Below are 14,050 nucleotides of genomic sequence, written 5' to 3'. Positions count from 1 at the left end.
GGGGAGGGGGAGGAAAGTATGAAAACGTGACTTCGGTGGCTCAGCTGGCCCGGGGCTTAATGCAGTAAAAACTGTGGAGAAACACATGGAAAAAAATGTTTTATTTTTAATTATAATAAATATGACTTTTTTTTTTTTTTTTTTTTTTTTTTTCCACAAAGCTGGGGGGAAACAAAGTTGTGATTTTTGAGAACCTGGATCTGGCAAAAGCTGTCCCATAGTTAACCAACCTTCTCATTCATCTGCTCCACTTACAACTTCAATCTGACTCAATTTTTGATGGGTGAAACGTAGGTGGCTTTGGCACGGTAGCAAAACGGGCTCCCCCTGGCCCCCTCCCTTCCCTCCCCAGTACGTGGGCGCAGGGCTCTGCCCTGTGCCCGAGGTGCCTGTCACAGCAAAGATAAACCAATTCCGCTGGGAACCCAGGCACCACCATCCCACCGCCAGAATTTCAAGTACCCGTCTTCTGCTGCAAACTGGGGCAAAGACGGGGGGGGGGGCCGCAGAAAAAACGAACCACAACAAGATACAAACCAATGATTACAAATGAAGCTGCTCTCCTGAACAAACTCTCCACACCTGGCTTTTTGCCAAGAAAAGAATAATCCAATTTGCTTTGCATCCAGACAGAAATCTGCGCACAAACACCTGCGGGACTGAACAAAGCGTCGTGTGCAGGCAGGCACACTTGCGTACATACCTCCTTGTATGATCTACCGCTATGTTTTGATTTTGTATGTTTTTAAATGTTGGGAATTTTAACCTCCTTAGTCTGTTTGCTTTGTTTTTAACTTCTTTTTCTTTTTTTTTTTTTTTTCACTCAGCGTCTTTAAAAGCTGTATTCCTGTATCTCTTCCTCTTTTTTTTTGGCATGTTTCCCTTTATTCTCTCATTTTCCCTTGGCGCATTTTCTATATTTTTTCCCTTTCTCCTTCTACCTCTTGCCATTTCCCCACTCCCTGACTCCTGCCCTAGAGATGCTCTTCTGCCAGCCTTCTTCATAATATTTCTAAGGTTATTCAGCTCAGAAACCCCACTTCTTTTTGCAGCCTCTTGGCTGCATTTTCCAAGCCTGAGGGTCAACGGCTTGAAATGCTGCTCAGAAACCCGTACAAGCAGTTATTAGTTCCCTGTTGGGAGGGGAAGTTTGCTTCTCCTAGGAGGAACTTGCTGTCTTTCTACAGCACATTAAAAATAAATAAAAATCAGTGTTAGGCTGACTGTGTGCTACACTGGGTGACAGCCTTTCACTCAGAAGGAACATGTCCTGCATCGACTAAAGCTGCAGGAAGACACAAAAAGATTTTTTGGGGGGGTTTCTTGGTGGGGGCATTAGTATGGAAATTAAACACGGGAGGTATCTGAGGTCAGGCTTTCCGCAAAGGTCCTGAACCCAACAAACTCTTACGAGGTGCACCTTTATTTTTGGAAAAGGAACGCCTACAAGGCCACCCTCCTTCCCGACTAATCTAGATGTTTTTACATGGTAATTAAGAAAACCTCTGAGTCAGAGCTTGCATTTGGGATTAATCCCTTCCATGACATACATAAACCAACAAATATGAGGGGAAAAAGCTTGGAAAGGGTGAGACATTTTTGCCCCCCTCTGCCTGAGCAATCATGAACACCAATTACAGCTGGTCGTAGCCGTAATTCTGCTTCAGCCCAAGCCCCATAAAAACACAGTTATGATTCCTTCCATGTTTTCAGTATCAGCTTTGCTTATCTCAAATAAGCAAAACAGAGCTTTTCCTTGCTTTTTTTTTTTTCCATCCTGCTGGTCAGACCTTTCTATCCTAGTGGTTGGCACTGATACGTCTTGGAAGCTCATTCGAGAGAAGGTTGGAAGCTCAGCTGAGATAAGGTTGAAGAGGTGTGATTATGCTCTGCAAGAGAGTTGAAGGGTATTCATCCAAAGAGATGTTCCTATTCTGGAAGTCTATATAGAGCAGTATCAGGACTTTGGCACTAACAGTGGCTAAATTGCAAGGTTTTGCACATCTGAACAAAAGTTTGAGGCAGCCTGGACAAGTTTTAGCACTTTATTTAGCACCTGACTAAAATATGGTCAGGAAGACTCTCTATATTAGGATACTTAAGTTAGGAATCATACAGGAGGCACACATTGTAAAAAAGAAAACAAGACTTTAACTTTGCTGACTGCTTAAAGCGAAAGACCTTTGAGAGAACACAGAGAGATGATGGAAGATCCACCACTAGAAAGCAAGTACCAAGAGTGAAGTGTCAGATGTGTATCGGGTGGTGTGAGTTTGCTCACACAGATGCTGCTTGTGTTGCCACCAGTGGGTACCATACAGGAGCTGCCTGCACTGCCGGAAAATGGGCAGAGCACATCCCCAGACAAGCAGAGGAGCTTCTCGTCTCCTCATCCTCACTTAGCTGCTCCGTTTTCTCTGCTGCTGTGGCCAATGCATACCAAAAGCTAATGAGGCAAAGTCATCAGGTGTGTTTTCAAATGTCAGAAGAGTCAAAAGAGCCCCTAAACAACTATTCTTGGAAACGAACATGAAACATTAGCTCTTGAGTGTTAGATAAACTTGAAACAAACTTTAATTGCTCTTTTGACACAGCATTCAAGAGGCACAGGGGAAACTGAAACGTTAAACAATTCAATAGCAAATGAAAACTCCGAAACTGTCTTGATCTTGTGTGTGTGTGTTGGTCAGTGGTGTCAGGAATTTATAAACCAGGGCCTTCTGCAGGGCAGAGTCAGGAGACAAGCCCCATGCTATCGGAGTGATGTTCACCGGTAATACCGGCAAGCGCCCTCTAAGCTGGTGGCAAATATGTGGCTGGCAAGTGCTGCCACGGGCCATATGTACAGACTGGCCATGGAGTTGACTCCAAAACTCGGGACCAGGTACCACGTTACTGCCCAGGGATGAAACTGGCCTCAGTCACTGTGAATGCTGGCCAGAAACCAACCTCAAGTTTGCACAGAGGAATGGGTAACGCAGATGGGAATCTTTCTTCCGGAACGCTCCTGGGTGCTCAGTTATTCTTCCCTTCGCATCTTTGTGTCTTCTTTGTTCCTAGGGCTGGTTTCTACCAGAGCTCCTGGAGCCCAGGCACTGTGGTTCCAGGAATGAAGACAGACAAAGGATAAGAAAGAAAGCTTCCTCAAAGGGCTCGCACTCTCCCGGACAAAACAGAGAGGGAGGTAAGAAAAAACAGATACACGAGACAGACAGAAGGTTGGTTTGCTCTACCACCATCATTCAGATAGCTGCAAAGGGTAGGTGGAGAAGAAAGCAGGAGCATCTTCAGTTTTTATTTCAATCCCCTTTCCTAGCCAGGGCTGAAGGACAGGCACACAGGTGAGGTGCAATGAGACTGAGGTAAAAGATTAGCACAAACCACCAAATGGCTCAAGGGAAAGAGGGTTCAGTGCCAAGAGTGGCAGGAGCAGTCTGTCCGCTGGTTAAACTTGCTTTGGCTGGTTTAACGCTCCTTCAGGCATTTCTTTGCCTTTTCCCACCTGGTGAGTTATGAGCTTCACATGAGCAGCAAAGAGTTTCCTACATGACAGTAACTCTAAATCCTTTTCTAAGCATTAGTGTGGAAAGTGTTTACGTTTTAGGTATAAGAAAATATGTTCTTCAGCTCTTCACAGAGTTACATATTACATGACTGAGTAGTGTGTAATGAAATATCCGTTTTAGCTGTCAGAAACACCGGACAGCCAAACTATAGCAGAGCCAGACAAAGATCTCACACTGAAGAAAATCCCACCAATTTGCCTGGTCCTTCTTGCTCCTCCGCACATGAGCTGTTCCTCCCACTGCAAGAGGAAGAAAAACTGGGGTGGTTGCCTCTGGTGGCCTGCAACTACCCCCTACCAACCAATCTTCTCCTGACTCATTTCACAGAGAAGACAGACCCACCGTGCTCCTGTGCAGCACGCTGATACTGTAAGTGCGTCCTTGACTGCAGGCTCCAACTTGCAAATCGCATTTGAACAAGAGGGTTCTCATGTGCCTTTGCAAAGACTAGATTTAGTTCAGCCTGTTTACATCTCCTCGGTAGTTTCAGCTGTATGTTGTAATCTCAGTTTCCTCCATGGCTGAAGAGCTGTTACCTTTCATTTTAAAAACCAGTGTATTTCCAGGCCCCGGGGAGATTTCAGTACTGTGGGCTTGTTCTACTTAAAGCTCAGGGACGCCTGCATTGCTGGCCATGGCCGCATGAATGAGGCACCGTGAGGACAGCTGGCATGTGAACTATGATGCTCCAGCTACTCTACGCCCAAGGGTATGTTCCAGCAACGGATGCAATAGATGTTGACTCATGAATGAGAGAAATTACCATGCATTTAGTAAAATCCTGTGTACCAGCTGCTCTGCAGCCTCCCCACAAAGCTTTGTGGTCTCCCTTTCTTCCCAGCACACAGGTATCTGCAGCCACAAACCACAGCTTTTACTACCTGCCCTTGCAAAATAAGTGAACGTTTAAGGAAAGGCTGTGTGCTTCTGTCCAAAATTTCCGGGACACGCCACTGCATGGGTTCTGTGCACCTGGGCCAATGCAGGAGAGTCCTCAAATCCCATCCCAAGAAAGCCTCTGAGAGGAAGGATGATAGGATAAATACATGACAGATACATGGTGGTCATAGCCTAAAGGGATACCTCTCTTGCAGCTACTAGGTTTTCTGGTTACCATTGGTTGCATTTAACTAAGGGCATGTAGGCACTGAAGGTAGAATAGTGCAGAAATACCTAGGTTTTCTTAAAGAAGCTAGCTCAAATGCTGGTAGCAACCATGCTGACGCCGACTAATGTATTCTACTTCTCTTATTTAAAGAAAGACATATTTTTAATACACATATCTGAGAGAGATCTCCCACGGTTTGAAATAGTGGTCTAACCATTGGACAGTCCTTCCTCTTCCGACTTTCTGCTGGTCTAATGTGAGGCAGATAATCGTGAAAGTTGATGTTGGTGAAGCCTGGACACCGGGATGCAAATGAGAACCGCACACAAAGTTGAATGCTTGGGCACTCCCAGCTTTGCAGCAAGGGCAGCCAGCAGGGGTTATCTGAAAATCAGCGTAAAATGCCAGTCCTCACCTGGGGGCTGATTTTGAATTGGCTTGAAAATCTGTCTTCTCAGCTACGTGTGTGGCATCCACACAAAAATACCAGGACTCACTGGTATATCACGGCATTAAGACTGCACTGCTTTTTTAACTGAATGAACACCCAAAATGAAAAGAAGGCAGGGGAAGGATGGTATTTCTTTAAAAAAAATGCGATTAATATTAACAAATATTTTGATTTTGATTCCTTCTGGTACTAGAAATCAGATGTAAAATGCGTCATCCTGTTGAAGGCGGGTCTAAAGGATCTTTAGTAAGGATGTTTTCCTTCTCTGATTGACTACACATCCCCTTCTCATTTTCTCGGAAATCTCTCTCCTTTGGTATCTCTTTTTAGATCTATCAGTCTCTCTGAGGCAAACAGACAATGTAACAACTGCGTTTGCAGAAACAGATTACTGCCTCATCCTGTACAGCATTTACCATCGTCAAGAAGCACAATGCACAAAACATTATTTTCTCTTTGCAGGAATTTTTTTTTAATTCTTTGTCCCATATGCCCTGGGCGTACTGACACCCCCAGTACTACCCAAAACCCAACAACTTCTGCAAATATCAGGCTTCCTACCGACATGAGTATTCGAAGACAGTTTCTTTTCAAAGAGTTTATGGTTGGTGTCAGTTCTGAGAAACACGCTCCCATGAGCATGGGAGACCTTCAGCAGCCGACGACCCCACCTCGTTGGGAAGGGAGTAGCACAGTGTTACTTCCTCTGCCCCAGTGTCCCCTTGCAACCATCTATCTGTGCGATGTCTATGTTATTACTGCACCATTTCACAGGCAGCAGATGCTCCCACAGGTCTCTCCCACCAGGTTCAGGGGAGCCTGTTCCCACACTCAGAGATGGCTTCTGCTACGGGGGCAACCCCACCAGCCAGCTTGACAAGGCATTTGGCTTTGGGTAGCTGGTGAGGAGGATGCTTTCCTCTGATTCTTGGTCTTTTTAGCAAGGGGAGCTCGTCCAAGCGAGGAGTTACTCTGCCTAGCCTTACCGCAGAGCAGTTGGTGAGGACCCCGCCGATGAGCAGGGTCCAAGCCGATGGGAAAGCACGCTAATGGAGAAATGGCAAGGTGGATATTTTAAAACAGAGCTGTTAGGTGAAACTAAGTTTGTTTTTTTAAATAACGCATAAACTACTTCATTTTAATTCACCATAGGCAAAAATAAACGTTCTGACATTGTGAGCTCATTGCGTGTCCCTGCTTGCATCTCCTGTGCTAATCACAGTTCTGCTTAACTTCACTCATTACAGCTAAGCTGATCAAGTCACTAACATGCAAATGACCTCACTGTGCCTGCAAAATGTAATTCAAGCTACTTCCACTTACGTTGTGTGGTCTTAGCTGTTTTCTCTAAGCCCGAGTGGAACTGGGTGAACTCTGAGATCCAGAACCTGAGGACTTCCACGAACTTCTAGTCTGCAGGTCTTCCAGAAAGCCTGGGTACATACTCTTCCCTGGGACCTTAAGGAGTACAGTACAGCTTTCTGAGGGGAGCTGCTCAGCGCTTTCCAGAGACTGCTCTATTTTTTTTCATGTGTTAAACTAGGTAATCTGAAATCCAAGTTTTATTTTGAAAACTCTGGCCTGGATACACGGGTGAAAAAACTGAGGAGCAATGTCATGGCACCTGCCTGTACATAAAGACAGCAAACATATAGGGAGGGGAAGAAGAGAAAAATAGTCTGCCAAAGCTAATAGGAGCCAGATACATTTCAAGAGTTTATAACCAATATTTCATGATAATATTAACATTTGATGTGATAGAGGAAAAAGGACTTGGGGGTACTCATTGATGAAAAGCTGGGCATGAGACAACAATGCGTGCTTGCAGCCCAGAAGGCCAATCGCATCCTGGGCTGCATCAAAAGAACCGTGGCCAGCAGATCCAGAGAGGTGATTCTCCCCCTCTACTCTGCTCTCGTGAGACCTCACCTGGAGTACTGCGTCCAGCTCTGGAGCCCCCAGCACAAGAAGGACATGGACCTGTTGCAGCGGGTCCAGAGGAGGGCCACAAAGATGATCAGAGGGCTGGAGCACCTCTCCTGTGAAGACAGGCTGAGAGAGTTGGGGTTGTTCAGCCTGGAGAAGAGAAGGCTCCGGGGAGACCTTATAGAGACATTCCAGTACCTGAAGGGGGCCTACAGGAAAGCTGGGGAGGGGCTGTTTGCAACAGCATGTAGCCATAGGACGAGGGCCAATGGTTTTAAACTAGAGCAGGGCAGGTTTAGATTAGACATTAGGGAGAAGTTCTTTACAATGAGGGTGGTGAGACACTGGAACCGGTTGCCCAGAGAGGTGGTGGAGGCCCCATCCCTGGAGACATTCAAGGCCAGGCTGGATGGGGCTCTGAGCAACCTGATCTAGTTGAAGATGTCCCTGCTTACTGCAGGGGGGTTGGCCTAGATGACCTTTAAAGGTCCCTTCCAACCCAACACATTCTATGATTCTATGACTCTATAAAAATCTCACAAACTGAATTTCATATTTCTCTTCACAGAATGTCAGGCAAGCAAGGACTGGATACAGGGCATAAATGCTAGAAAAGTTTGCTGACACTTAGGAGTACAGATGCTTTCGAATTAAAAAGTAGGGTAAAAGTTGTACAGTTTGTAAAGAGATTTTTATATATAGCATAATTTATTTATTTAATTATTTATTTTCTTGTAAATGCAAAGAAGCTTTGTCTGCAAGATACACTGAAATTGAGTTCTTCCCATAAGCAATAGAATAAAAATTATATCGACAACTTCCTAGGGTCAATCACTCAGAAACTTTTTTATACAAAAATTAGACAATGTTCTTTACATAATGACAAAACAAACAAGTTTTTTCTAAAGATGCTATTTTTAGGTATGTCTTCAGTGAATCAATTTGAGACTTCTGCTTAAGAGCAGACACTGGGGTTTGCATTTTTCCTTGTTATTTAACATGATGACCATATAACTATTATTAAAAAAAAAAGAAGCAGTAACTCTGGCTTTTTTTTGATTTTTTTTCACTCAATTCCACTCTTACCCAGCACACTGTCTCCCTTTTACACACAAGAAAATGATACGTTTGTTGTTATTTTTTCCTGCCCTGAGAGAGAAAGGCAATTCAATCCCAACATGGCAACAAACATTTGTAGGAAGTTAACAAAACTGCTTTTATTTCAGGGTTAGGCAACATATTAGCATGGTGACTGGAACTGTAATGAGGAAAGAAATTCCACTTTGATAAGAAATACGGCTATTTCTGCTTACAGGAACAAAAACTTTTGTAAAATACATGGGTCTCTGAAACAAATATCTCTTCACTGTAGTTTTACAGTGCCTTATCTTTGGGGAAATCAGTTCCAGAAATGATGCTGACCTCCTTTTCCAAAAACTTTTGGACTCGCTGGTTTAAGTGTGACGTGAAAGGCACGGGCTGCCTCTCTGCTGTCCCAGATACTTCGACATTAGAGTTTTACACCACGCTTTTGCATCCTGTGGTACCCAGTTTTAAACAGGCTGAGAAGAAAGGAGCATGGATATGTTGGCTGGAAGGGACCTCTGGAGTTCATCTACCCAAATCTCATGCTCAGAGGGTTACATTAAAATGCAATGCTACGAGGAAGGAAACTTTTCTGATGTAAAACCATACATGCTTATTTAACTCATACGTACGGGTGTTCCCATCTAAAATGGTCCGCTTTCTGCAGGATAAGGGCTTGCAAGAACAAAATGGAATGTGTTGACTGAGATTTGAGATTTTCTTTTAAGAAAAACCCTACAAAACAACTTCAGTGGCTTCCTGAAACAGTAGTAGTCAAGGCTGTACCTTCACAATCTAATAAAGGTCTACCAGTGCTAAAACATCACCACAGGAAAGGAAGAGTAAATATTGAAGGTTCAATAATGAAAGAACAAAGATAAATATATTTTAAACTAGGGAAATGTTAACTAGGGAAATACGTTCAATATTGATTCAGAATGAAACCCTAAAAAAAGTATAAGGATGATCACAATAGAAACAGATTAAATATAACTAAAGCAGATTAAAACATAAATTAGGTTTATTCAAAATGCCGATTAAGTGGACTAGCTATTTTCCTATAAGAGAGAAGGAAACTGGACTAGCTGTGTTCCCATAAGTGAGAAGGAAATGAATGCACTGTAACTATTAAAGGTCACCAGGTCACTAGGTAATGTAGGAAGGAAAAGAGGAAGCCCACAGGCTGCAGATGTTTGCATGGGGAGCATTCCCTTCCCTAACACCGCGCATCCGACTCAGGCTCCCAAGCATGCACGCAGTGGGACAAACTTCAGGGCTCCCGAGCGCTGTCTGGGATGGGGGCTCTGCTCGGGCATTCTCCAGAGGGTCTCTGCCCACTGGCAGCACAGGGAGAGCCTGAAAAAAAGCAAAATACTGAGAGAAAAGAAGCGGATGTTTTCTTTGCAGAGTCCACCATCAATTTAGAAAACCATCGCTCAAGTCCACCTTGTAATGCTATTACCAAAGTCCACCTTGTAATGCTATTACCAATTTGTGTGTTTTCCAGTTGTGTGCTCCCTATGACGCCAGTACTAAAAAGGTCAGTAGGAGGACTAGCAGCATGGTCCTAGCTTCTTCTTGGTGAAAATGATTCCACTTTGCCAACCCACACTGTTACGATTGGTACTTATTTCATCCAGCCCTCAAAACGGAAACGTGGGTTCTCCAATAACAAGGAAGAGACTATAATTTCTGATGAAGTATTGTATTTTCATGAGAAAAACCTGCAGGTTATCTATAAAATAGATAAATATGTAAGTCTGGTTATTTAGCAATAGTACAGGTTACAGATGTGAATGCAGAGGAGCATAAGACGTTTATCTCCGAGTTCCTCATCATGATCTCCCGGCACGTGCTCCCAACACAACCCTGGCTATGGTTCCTCGCTGTTCCTTTCTCTAACCTTGCACGGATGATCGGAAGTGTGTGAGTTTTCTGAGGACTTATTTTTTTAGCAAGGGCTACCTGAGGTGTGCGTTGCACGTGAGAAAATTCAGGAATTGCAGGTCTGTCATAGAGATGGTGATGGGATGCAAGAGAGAAAGCGTCAACGGTGAGGAAGCACCGCGTGATGTGGTGGTGTGGGAAAGGGAGGTTCATCTTGTTTTCTAACTCGGGAATAACATGTATAGCATACTCTGTTACTGGACTGCCACTGTTGCTGACCTCACTCACAATTAGTACGTCTTAACGATTGTTAAAGGAATAGAAGGGATAATTTTGGAAGCAGCTGATGGAAGCACCGTCCAACCAGTCACCCAAGACAGATCACCAATGGAAACCAGTGCCAGACACTGCTGGGGATCTGGGCCACAGGCCCTCCCAAGTGTCTTGTCACAGTAGAGACCCACTCAGATGGCTGTGCCACCACCCAGTTGCTGTCACGGCCCCTGCCATTGCCGTGGGAAGGTTCTGGAACAGAAAATGGAAAAAGGCTCTTTGCCCACCAGGGAAAGCTCACACAAGCCTTTGAGTGAGATGGTGTTTTAAGCACAGCTCTTGTAACTGTCTTTTATGTTGAAACAGAAGAAGGTAGGCCTTGATCTTGCAAACACAAAGGCCACCTTATTCCTCTCATCTGAAAGCAGGAAAAACCCACTCCCACTCAAGCCTGGAGAAATTTTTCCAGGAGCCCCTACAAGAGCAGAATTTCATGTCGCTTGCAGAACACAGGATGCGAAACGCCCTTGAGAGAGGAAGCCTAAATCACGCTCTGGTATTTGAAAAGTTGGATTTTCAGTCTGGGGTCCACATACTACCTAGCACTGGCCCATACAGACACCGTTGCAGAGCCATGAGACGGCACTTCAGGAAAGGCTTCCCTTGCAGGTACCTGGCAGAAAGGACCTGGCCAAACCCAAGTGCAGCACCATCATCTGCTGTACCTGGGCTGACCCGATGTCCCATCTGCCAAACACTTGGCTTCTTACATGTTGGTGAGACTACTAACCCTGAGGAAGTCAGTGCTCCAGCAAAGAAAAATTAAAAATTTTGGCAAGGGTTTGTTGGATTATCCCTATTGCCAGCCATAAAATTACACATTTACCTCTAAGGGAAGACTGCAACCCAGTATTTCACTGTCAATAGCACAAACACATACAAAATGTTTCAGTAGGAGGATTCTGGTATCCTTCAGGTATCCTTCTAGCCTTCATCAGGGTGTCATCTTCATTGTGCACGCCTACATCTGACCAGGGGACTCGGGAGTGTGTCTGGGCTCCCAGATGTGGATGCTCACCCTGGTCATACCCAAAGGCAGGCATGAACACTCCAATTCTGCTTCAGAAAGGGGTGTGGGGGTGGGAAGTGAGGTGTCCCACCAGTCCCGAGCATCACGCAGCGGGTGGCTGCACCATGGCGGAGACACAACCATCACTATTGCGCAAAGATGGTGACACCAGAGGTCCTGCCCAAACGAGCTTACAGCCTAATGGAGGAGAGCTCGCGATGCCGCATGGCGCGCACGTAACGGGTATTTCTTCGTTGTGACGTTTTGCTTTGAATCTCACACCAGTAAGCACAAAAGCCAATGATAAAATAAATCACTCGGGCACAATATTGATTCTTGAATGACCGTTACATAAAAAAATGTAAATGCTTTGGTGCGTTACATAAATAATGCCCCTCTGGCATCTATTACGCATGTTGCAGCCATACCTTTAATTGCATTAACGCAGTTTCTTTTGAGGAAAGACATCCAAATTTTTCCCTCAGCCTATTCCACTCACTTTACCCAGTGGAGGATGTGCAAAGGCAGAGCAGAAGCAGAGGCAAGAGAGGGAATTGATTGCTGCCAGCCTGGTAGGGAAACGTTAACCTTGCAGGCAGGGGACAAACAGCAGAGTCATCTGCAACATGCAAACCAGCTTCTTCATTTCCATAGTGAGGCAAAGGAAATGCCCTGCAGAAATTCTCAAAACTATTACCACTATAAAGAAGTTGTCTTTAGCGGGACCCTGTGGACAAAAAGGAATTTAAAAAATAAATACTAGGATTAGATGTATCAGCTAAGCAGTTTTTGGCACAGAAAACGATGCTGGGTGGTCAGTGTTCTCGTAACGCAGATGCAGACTCCTCATCCGTCCCTAAATGCAACCTAATGAGATCATTTTCAGCTAAGAGAGATGCTAAAACTGCCTCCACTTCGGTGTCCCACCCCTCCCTGTCCTGTCCAGTCCCCTTCCCTGCCCTATTCCACATTTCAGAGTCGCTCACAACACACTTTATACCCAGGCGAGATTTCCATCACGCTCGATCAAATGGGCTTTGCGGAAATCAGGACTGCAGCGCCGGGTCTATTTCCGAAATTAATGATCTTTCCGACACTAATTGGCAGAGGTTTGGCTCAGCTCGACCCACTTTGCGGTACGGAGCGCCGCATTTACACCTGCTATCCCGGCCCGCTCGGGCGGAGCGTGACACCAACAGCAGCCGATCCCGGTTTCTAGCCCCTCCGAGGATGCACCGTACCGGTCCGCGGTCCCGCACGCCCGGTCGCCCGCCGGACCCCCTTCCTGAACCCCGCCGCCGGGGCTCCCGCAGCCTCACCGCCCGCCCCCGCTAAAGGAAGGGAAATAATAATAATAATAATAATTAACAGCAGAGAATAATTACCGGCGAGGAGCGGCGCTGCAACAGGCGCTGCCGGGCGGGCGGGCTGCCGCGGCCCCCTCCGCCTGCTCCCGCCGCCGCCGGGCGGCACCGGCCGGGCCACGCCCACCATCGTGGCCACGCCCCCCCGCCCGCCCGCCGCGCGGCCACGCCCACTCCGCCCGGCCACGCCCCGCCAGGCCACGCCTCCTTGGGTGCTGCTGTCAGGCGTCGCCTGCAACGGCTGCCGCTGAGGCGAGGAGCCGCGGAGAGGCGGGGGGTGAGAGGGAAGCGGCACCCCTCGGCTGCCCCAGAGCCTCCCTGGGGGCTGCGGTGCCCTTACAGCAGGGTGGGGGACGCCAGGGGCCTGTGGCTGAAGGGGGACCTGTGGAAGGAGGAAGGTGGATTTTCCTGGGGGTCTGGGCCCAGAGAAGGCCTCAGCTCCCAGCCTGAGGGCCGGAGCGGCCTGTCAGGGATAGGTAGACATGGATGAATTAAAGCTGTAAAGCTGGACGGCAGAAAAGGTCCTGGGGGTATTGGTAGACAGCTGGCTGAATGTGAGACAGCAGTGTGCCCAGGTGGCCAAGGCATTTGGCCTGTATCAGGAATAGCGTGGCCAGCAGGACTAGGGAAGTGATTGTTCTCTACTTGGCACTGGTGAGGCCCCACCTCGAGTGCTGTGTTCAGTTTTGGGCCTCTCACCACAAAAAAGGCATTGAGATTCTGGAGCGTGTTCAGAAAAGGGCAATGAAGCTGGTGAGGGGTGTGGAGCACAAGTCTTACGAGAAGTGGCTGAGGGAACTGGGGTTGTTCAGCCTGGAGAAAAGGAGGCTGAGGGGAGGCTTTATCACTCTCTACAACTACCTGAAAGGAGGGTGTAGAGAGGTGGAGGTCAGTCTCTTCTCCCAAGTAACAGGCGATAGGACAAGACAAAACGGCCTCAAGTTGCACCAGGGGAGGTCTACGATGGATATTAGGAAAAATTTCTTCCTTGAAAGGGTTGTCAAGTGTTGGAACAGGCTGCCCAGGGAAGTGGTTGTGAATCAGCATCCCTGCAGGTATTTAAAAGATGGGTAGACATAATGCTTAGAGATATGGTTTAGTGGTGGTTTTGTCAGTGTTAGGTTAATGGTTGGACTCGATGATCTTAAAGGTCCCTTCCAACCTAGGCAATGCTATGATTCTATGAAAGCAAGAAGTCCTGAGCATCTGTACAGTGTTTGTATGGTGAGGCTGAGCTGCCCATTCTGAGAACAGGCAAGAGCTAAATCTGGTCAAAGGTTGGTCTGTTCTGCTTGTGTCAGACAGTGCTGCGCAAGGCAC

At 46.5% G+C, this 14,050-nt stretch overlaps 1 protein-coding gene across 1 annotated transcript in view; it reads right to left on the bottom strand.

Moving 5' to 3' along the window:
- LCP1 (lymphocyte cytosolic protein 1) overlaps positions 1-12,858 on the bottom strand; it is a 50,827-nt gene extending 37,969 nt beyond the window's left edge. Inside the window, exon 1 of the mRNA XM_063334605.1 lies at positions 12,752-12,858. The gene's annotated coding sequence lies outside the window, so the exon portion shown is untranslated. The remainder of the gene's footprint in view (positions 1-12,751) is intronic.
- Positions 12,859-14,050: the final 1,192 nt, after the last annotated feature.

Source organism: Chroicocephalus ridibundus, chromosome 1, assembly GCF_963924245.1.
Source record: "Chroicocephalus ridibundus chromosome 1, bChrRid1.1, whole genome shotgun sequence".
In the NCBI taxonomy this organism is placed as follows: domain Eukaryota; kingdom Metazoa; phylum Chordata; class Aves; order Charadriiformes; family Laridae; genus Chroicocephalus; species Chroicocephalus ridibundus.
Note: the sequence above shows the minus strand (reverse complement) of the source record. Positions and strands in the feature narration are given on the sequence as shown.